The sequence below is a fragment of the Tyto alba genome, unplaced genomic scaffold (assembly GCF_018691265.1).
Source record: "Tyto alba isolate M040663 unplaced genomic scaffold, T.alba_DEE_v4.0 Super-Scaffold_14, whole genome shotgun sequence".
Taxonomy (NCBI): domain Eukaryota; kingdom Metazoa; phylum Chordata; class Aves; order Strigiformes; family Tytonidae; genus Tyto; species Tyto alba.
This window is the reverse complement of record NW_024881276.1, coordinates 22812883-22820243: the sequence shown is the minus strand read 5'-3', so window position 1 is coordinate 22820243 and position 7361 is coordinate 22812883. Positions and strand designations below refer to the sequence as shown.

The following is a 7361-nucleotide window of genomic DNA, read 5'->3' as shown; positions in this document are numbered from 1 at the left end:
TTAGATATTTCCAACACAGATATGCTACTAAAAGGGACTAGTTCTAAGCATTACAAATTTAGGCTATTCCATGTAACTCAGTTTCAGTGCCCCCTTAATTTTCTTTTACTGATCCATACAGGCATAGCCTGTGTAACTTGCTTTTACAATCTCAACTTTGCTGCCCTGCCCCCAGTTTTCTAGTACAGTACCCATATACACTACACCTCTGCTATAGTTATTTTTTAAGGACACGTCAAAGAGTTTTATTTAAAAAGTGATCAGACCTTAAGCATGAAGGCTTTTCTAATACAGCCACACCAGTAAAGATCATACAGCATAGGAATGTTGTCACACTCAACATGGGTATGAATTTTGAAGGTATGGTTAATTTTGTCTGGGAAAGTAGAGCCACAGGAAAGTTTAAAGTGGTTTTGGTTTTTTATCTTTTGCCTTGTTTTAATCAACTTAAGCTACAGTATCAAAATTCAAGTTTTGCAGCATAAACAATATGATTACTTCAGCTCATTTCCATCAGTTGCACCATGCCACTCTTTTACTAACATGGTTTTGAGAGCTAAAACTTTTCTCCCCTACACCTAGAAAGTTGTCTTCTGTCTTAGACAAATTCCACACATCTGAATACAAAGATCATCCTAGTATGGTTTTAGATATGAGACTTCATTATTAAACATTACTGGGGTATTTTATCTCTGACAAACAAAGAATATTAGAAAAGATAAACTGGAGTATCTGAGCTGCAGAAGGGCCTAAAAGGTTCATTAGATAAAAAATAAACAGGAATTTAACTCCTAACACCAAAAGATAATAGCGAACTGTTTGTGTTGGCATTTCAGCTGGATTTTTTTTTTCCAGATTTCTCTACGGGTTAAGAAAAAAATACTTGGAAACAGTGACTCCTAAAACAAACTGAACAAAGATTTATGTCTATTTACAGAAATATTAGTTCTCAGTGGATAAGTCTGCATTCAGTATTTTCTATATTACTACATGGTTTCCCTGTTGCCAGAGTCTGTTCAGCTACTCTAAATATTTTTTTGCTCAAGGATATATTTTATTTCTGTTGATGGGAAAATCTGAGCCTTGTAACTTTCTCAGCTACAAATTCACAAGTGACAGTCAGACATGAACAGAATTTCTCTCTCTCTTCAGCATGCTTGATAAACAGAAACATGGAAAGGATATCTTCTGTGTAAGCAGGCAATACTGATGTTAAAATGTTGTTTCAAAAACTGCCAGGGAGAAACAATGGAATTCATAGATATTCAACAAAGAAAACCGAGAAAAAATAATGAATTAATCTATTTTCAGTCAGCAAACGTGACACACATTAAAAGGCCAGTGAAACCAAGCTCATGAAATAGGATTCCTCTAGATGGAACTCTTGAAATTGAAAGATGACAGTTGTGTAACAAAAGCATCGAAACATAGGAAATTATTCTCTTCCTCCTACTGAAACTCCTCCTTAGAGGAAAATGGGCTTATCTCACCTACTCGGTTCATGGCATGATGAGACACAGCTCTCCTGTGCAGAACACTTGAATTTAAAGGATTGAACAATGTAGTAAAATAAATAAAATTATGACTATGATAGAGGTTTTGACAGGTGCAAAGAGCTATCTATCTGTGTAGTTCCTTTCAGAGTAGCATTAAACCTGATAAACAATGATTTTATATTTGACATAGCTCTTGCCATTGAACTTCCTACTAACACTTGCAAACCTACCTGGACTAGAAACAGCATTTTTTTTTTCAATAATCTTTCACTTATTCTGTAATTATATAAAAATACTTGAGAAGTTAATGGGCAACAGAAAATCAAATTCACCTAAATAGAACAGAATCTTTGTAAAATATTATGAAGTACTGAGACAGCCTTAGAAGAATATTACATAACATTTTTGTCAACAGCATCAGGTCAGTGATATCTTTTATAATTAATTATTAAAAATTTATTTGAGAAAGAGAAAAAAAGTACATATCTACAGACCTAAGCTTCAGAAAAACACAACGTTGCCAGCAGTAACACCTAGACACCACAAATACATTCAATGAAAACACAAGAGCTTTGCAGGATTAATACATTCCCAACTGAAGCTCTGGCAAGGTAAAATATAATGAGTCAGCAGCTTCTAAAGCCTCTGCACTTGCACTGGAACCAGGTATCTGCTGGATGTCAGGCCCTTGAACCCTCCATCAACACTGCAATGAAAGTAACAGCAATAACCAAGATCTCTGCACTTCAGCACAGCACATGGTGTGGAAATAATAGCGACACATTAGAGAGCACAATGTGATAACAGGTAGCAAATACTGACTTCTGCCAGTGACTGTGAAGGTTTTATTCTTTGCATTTTTAGCTTCACATCTTGACTGTTGAAAAACACTTTTCTTGGGGCTATCTTTGAAACATATAGAGAAATCTTGTGTGGCAGAAAACATAACGTGCATGACCCACCGTTGTACACATAAACATGTACTATGCTCTCTCTTAGCTATCTGTTTGCTTCTGGCTGTTATTAGAGGTACTGGTTACCATCCTAAACTTGTACTGCATATGCAGTACATTTATCTTCAAAAGATGGCTTTTCTCATTGAACTCTCACAGCAGTAGCAATGCTTCTCTTCCCTGTTTCTGTGAAGTCCTAGTACATCTGGAGATGCCAGTAGCCAGATATCCTCCCCGCGTGGGCCATGGTTCCGGAGTTGCCTTTCCCCTCGCAGGGCTCCAAAGAGGATCCCAGCTCCTGCAGTCAACAAAACAATTAAAAACTAGAAAAATACATGCACAAAAACATTTAAAAGACACTCCTACACAACACACACAGTGATACCACCAGAGTACAGAGACAGCCCAAAACACAGTCCCTGAGAGGAGCAACTTGCCACATGTAGGATTAGTAACACAATGCATAACAACAAACCTGCACACAGGAGAAAATAACAGAGCAGACCCAAAATATATTAACTGATCTATTTATATTTCTGACATGAACAGGAGGGAGGACAAAAGTCATCTACATCCCTCTGAGGTGCAACAGAGACCTCTGGTACTGCTGCAAGAGGAAAAGGTTCCTTCTTGCTCTCCAGCACAGCAACTGGAGTGTGGGGTGGGTCCTGGGTGGCACTGGTCTGGCCCTGGGTGCTCAGAGGGTGCTTCTGAGCCTGCAGATGCCAAGCCAACTAGTACTGGGCAAAGTCTGCAATTGCCTGCTACCCGGACATGCATCAGCAGACGACAGGGGTGGTGATAGTTTTTCAGAAGGCATTTTGTAATTGCAACTTTGTGTTTCATATAAAGCAGCCAGATGCTTGGGGGAGAGGGTAGGGGAAGAGTTATAAATCTATAAATAAGTAATGGAGTGTTGGGCTATGAAATTCATAGATTAACATAGGAGAAATTCTCTCAGCGGCTGCATTAATGCCAGCACAGTGTTCAGCTGTTTATCATTTTGAAATGGCTCCTGCCTCTCACCACAAAGGCTATGTGGGGCTTGCCTGGCCTTCTATGTGCTTTTCTCGTGTTTACCTCTAGCCATAAAGAATTAATTCATCACTGAGATTGTACAATCAGGATCTCCGGCTCCGCTAAGGCTTGCTTAAATAATATGACTTTGCCTCATGTAATGCCAAACTCTCTGGTCTCAGAGTGCGGTTTGGTCCTTATTGCCTGTCTGAGAAGTGTTGGGGGAACAAGAGGCACACGAGGCCACCTCAAACCTCTTTCTGATCTCACTCTGTGAAGCCACACTTGACATCAGAGACCCCAAAGTCATGGCAATATCCCACATGCTTGAGACAGGTCTGTGAGAGGATTTATCTGCCTTGGAAAACACCATGAGCCACTCCTGGTTGTCAACCAAGGACTGATTCAAACCTGCAGAAGCCCTTCCACATACTATTTTTTCATGGAGGAATTTAAAACTCCTTAAACACAGCGGCACCCAGATGCACACTGTGCAGGGGCAGCAGGTGTCGGTACCGTGTGTCCCGGACAGCTGCTGCCATGGCCTGTGACTGCCCAGCAGAGCCACGTCTGAAGTGGCAGCCCATCTTCCCAAAGCTGCCTCCCTCATGGCTCCCCTGCCCCCCGCCACCCAGGGCACCCCTGAGACTGCTGGCAGTCCTGGGGCAGCTGCTCACTGCAGTGGGTAGCTCCAAGCCTGTTTCTAACCCCTCTCTTGCAGAGACAAGGCGCATTCCATTTCACTCAGCTGCCCAGCCTGACACAAGACCTTCCCCCAGGTTTCCCTGCCCAGGGCAGACCCCAAGCACAGAACAGGGTACGGGCTTTTGCATAGCTTCCAGAGGTACCTCTCAGTCCAGCACCTCAATCCTACAGCCCTACAGCTTCTCTCTATCTACATTTATCCTGTCCTTTACCTGTTTTATAGTGCTTCTCCAACTGAATATCACCTTCCTTCATGGAAATATCATACACTTTGTAGTTAGTCACTTTATTCCTCTGCCAAGGATTCTCTCAAGTTCCTATAACTAGAAGAACCCTGTGTTCTCTTCATGCCATAGATTTTTAAATGTGGTAGTTCTACATTACTTAGGCTGCACATATTTCTTCCTAAAATAACACAGGCATCTCTATAGACCTTCACGAGGTCTTTGATGCACTCCAGGCATCTTGCTATTCAGTCTATTATTCAGTAGCACAACTGAAATAATTGGGCCTTAGTACTTTCTAAGTCTTTGCAATTTTTTGACTCCTAACAGGGTGAGTGGCCAGGTGTGATACAGAGCTCAGAGGAAGCTGGAAGAAAAGAGAATAGATAAGTATGATAGCAATTAAGCTAGATCTTGTTGTTTGCCTCTGTAGAGGGGTATAAGGCCTACAAATGAGAAAATCGTGGATAGTCCCATTCTGAAAACAAGTGAAGAAGGTGAATGAATGGAAAAAATATGTCAAAGCCCACAAAAATTGTGGAGCTCCTGAAGCAGCATTTCATTCCCCTCAAAAGAGTAGGTGAAATCCCTGGAGATTCCTGTCTTAAGCAGACGAGCAGGGAAGTCCACAACTGTGGCATGCATGAGACAAATCTTGTTCCAGATGCTTCGCTGAGTGCTGCCTGATCTTGGACAGGAGCATCCTGGAAGGATGTATGAGGTGCCCAGACATGAGTCACTGAGACATCTATAGTGCATACTTTGCATCTAGTCTTTGCTGTGGAGCAAATTAGTTCTCTAGACAGGGAAATGTGACTACAGATGGGAGGATGGAGCTGGTAGTGACTGACCCCTCAGAGTACACACGTGCTAAATGTGATGCCTTTGGCCGGCTCCAGTTCTACAGGAGTACCCCAGCAAGGTCTTCATCTTGCTGCAGTCCCCCACCCCCACACTCTGTGCCCCTAAGTGCTGTGGCTGGACACAAAAAAAATGGTAACAGCAGGCTGCAAACCAACCTTCTCAATTGCTTCTAGATTTTCTGCCTGCATGTGGCACATGCATAGTGTTTGAGATCAACATCTGGAGAAGACAGGGACCTGCTTCATTGTGGGTACCACATTTATAGACAGAGATCTGTAGGTGGGAAAAGCTGTTCTGAAAAAATAAGAACATTCTGAACTTTTAGTGTGTGCTTTGCTAGGGCCCAGGAGTATCCTCCACCTGGGCAATAGGGCCCTGGCATATCAGGGAGGAATATATCTTGTGATGCACCTATTATCACCATTTTGAAGTACCCTTCCACTGCCACCAGAGCACAGGCAACTTGGGGCTAAATGTTTATTAATCAAATAGAAGAAAATCCATACATATCCTTTTAATGCAGTCAACATTTTAAGTATTATAACCTAAAGAGATAAATCAAAACACTGAAGAGGAAAAACACAGAATATCTGTTAAAAAGACCCAGGGTCTGAAATAGGTTGTAAACATATTCCATCAGTTAGCGGGACCACTGTCTCCAAGGAAGCAGCCATGAGATACACTCCTTATGTAGTAAGCTCCAGGGAAACACTTGCAATCAGGAGAGCAGGATGCCCACTTCTAGCTGTTGAAGTTGAAAGCTAAATCTGATGATCACAGCCAGAAATGTGTGAGTGTTTGGTTAAAATGTTACAGAAAATTCTAGAGATGGTGTGGCAAATGTTCATGCTGGTTACTCCAGTAAGCTCAGAGAACTTCTGTTTAGGTAGACCATTTTTCCCCAGGTTTAAACCATTGGGACTGCAAGCAGATTTTGGAATAAGGGATCCAGCTTTGCCTGTGGCTGGCATATAACTGAAGTCACGGGAGGGTTTTGCTGAAGTCAGATTAGTTGGGTAAGGGGAGTTAGGTAAGGCTAGCAAAGTTTGATGTGCAGTAACACCAGAAGCGGAAGTTTCCATCCTGAAAAAAATATAAGAGAATGACTCTAGAGGCAGACTCTCGTTTTATTAGGTGTAAATCAGATGTGATATTAAATCCATATGGTAAAGGTTAACGTGTAAGAAGTATTGCATATTGATCGCAGCACTTCAGAATTGGCCCATTTTTCCTTAGCATTTTATCGGCTTCACAATAGACATCAACAGTGATACAGAATTCCTAAAAATTAACCGCAACGGTAAATGATAATGCAAGTTTCAAAAGATAATCATGCCTTCCTTATGCTTGTGATGATAATAAACAGCAGAGATCCCTAATAGCAGCATCAATTCCATCTCACAAACAAGGAAAGATTAACATGGGAGAAAGAAACTATGCAGATCTACCAATAAAATCGTAAAGCTGATAGTAAAATGATCCAACAGCAGAGGAAAAGGCAAAATCAATAGCAAAAAAGATATTAATTAGTACCTTCTCCATTCTGCTGCATATATGTCAGACTCCAGTGCTTGCAAAAGCAGGAAATCTTGTGGTATAAGGGCTCCAGTCTCTGAAAATCATCTTTCTATGAGTGAGGAATTGTTCCCAAAGGCCACTAAATTAAACAGAGGGAGACAGAGATGGTAACATTTTTTCCCGGGGACATAAGTGGATTGTAAGATTAGACATCTCCCTGGCACTGCTCTCAATGGAACTGTAACACCCTGCTTATCTCTTATCTCCTCAGATTAACATCCCAAACTCTACAAAATAACTCCCTGATGGGTGAACTGGACTTGGCGGTGACCCTGCACACTCACAGGAGTGGGCTGGGGTAGGCAGGAGGTGGGCTTTGAGCCCTGCTCATCCCCTTCGAGGTCAGTGTCTCTTGTGGCTGGGAGCAGTGGTCACTCCCTGACTATGGGAATTATCCCACTGCTTGATCCCTGGACTCCCACAGGGATATCTATGCTAATTTGTGTCTGATTTGCACCTCACAGACATGTCTCTTTAAATGCAAGGAATTGGGACTGTGAGCACAATGTACAGCTGGTAAGGAA

At 41.7% G+C, this 7361-nt stretch overlaps 1 long non-coding RNA gene across 1 annotated transcript; it reads right to left on the bottom strand.

Moving 5' to 3' along the window:
- Nucleotides 1-1929: 1929 nt before the first annotated feature.
- LOC122152961 lies at nt 1930-6887 on the bottom strand. The gene is made up of 2 exons (XR_006164975.1): nt 6793-6887; nt 1930-2747 (listed from the first exon to the last, which is right to left on the bottom strand). It is a non-coding gene; the product is annotated as an uncharacterized LOC122152961 (long non-coding RNA).
- Between the last annotated feature and the right edge of the window lie 474 nt (nt 6888-7361).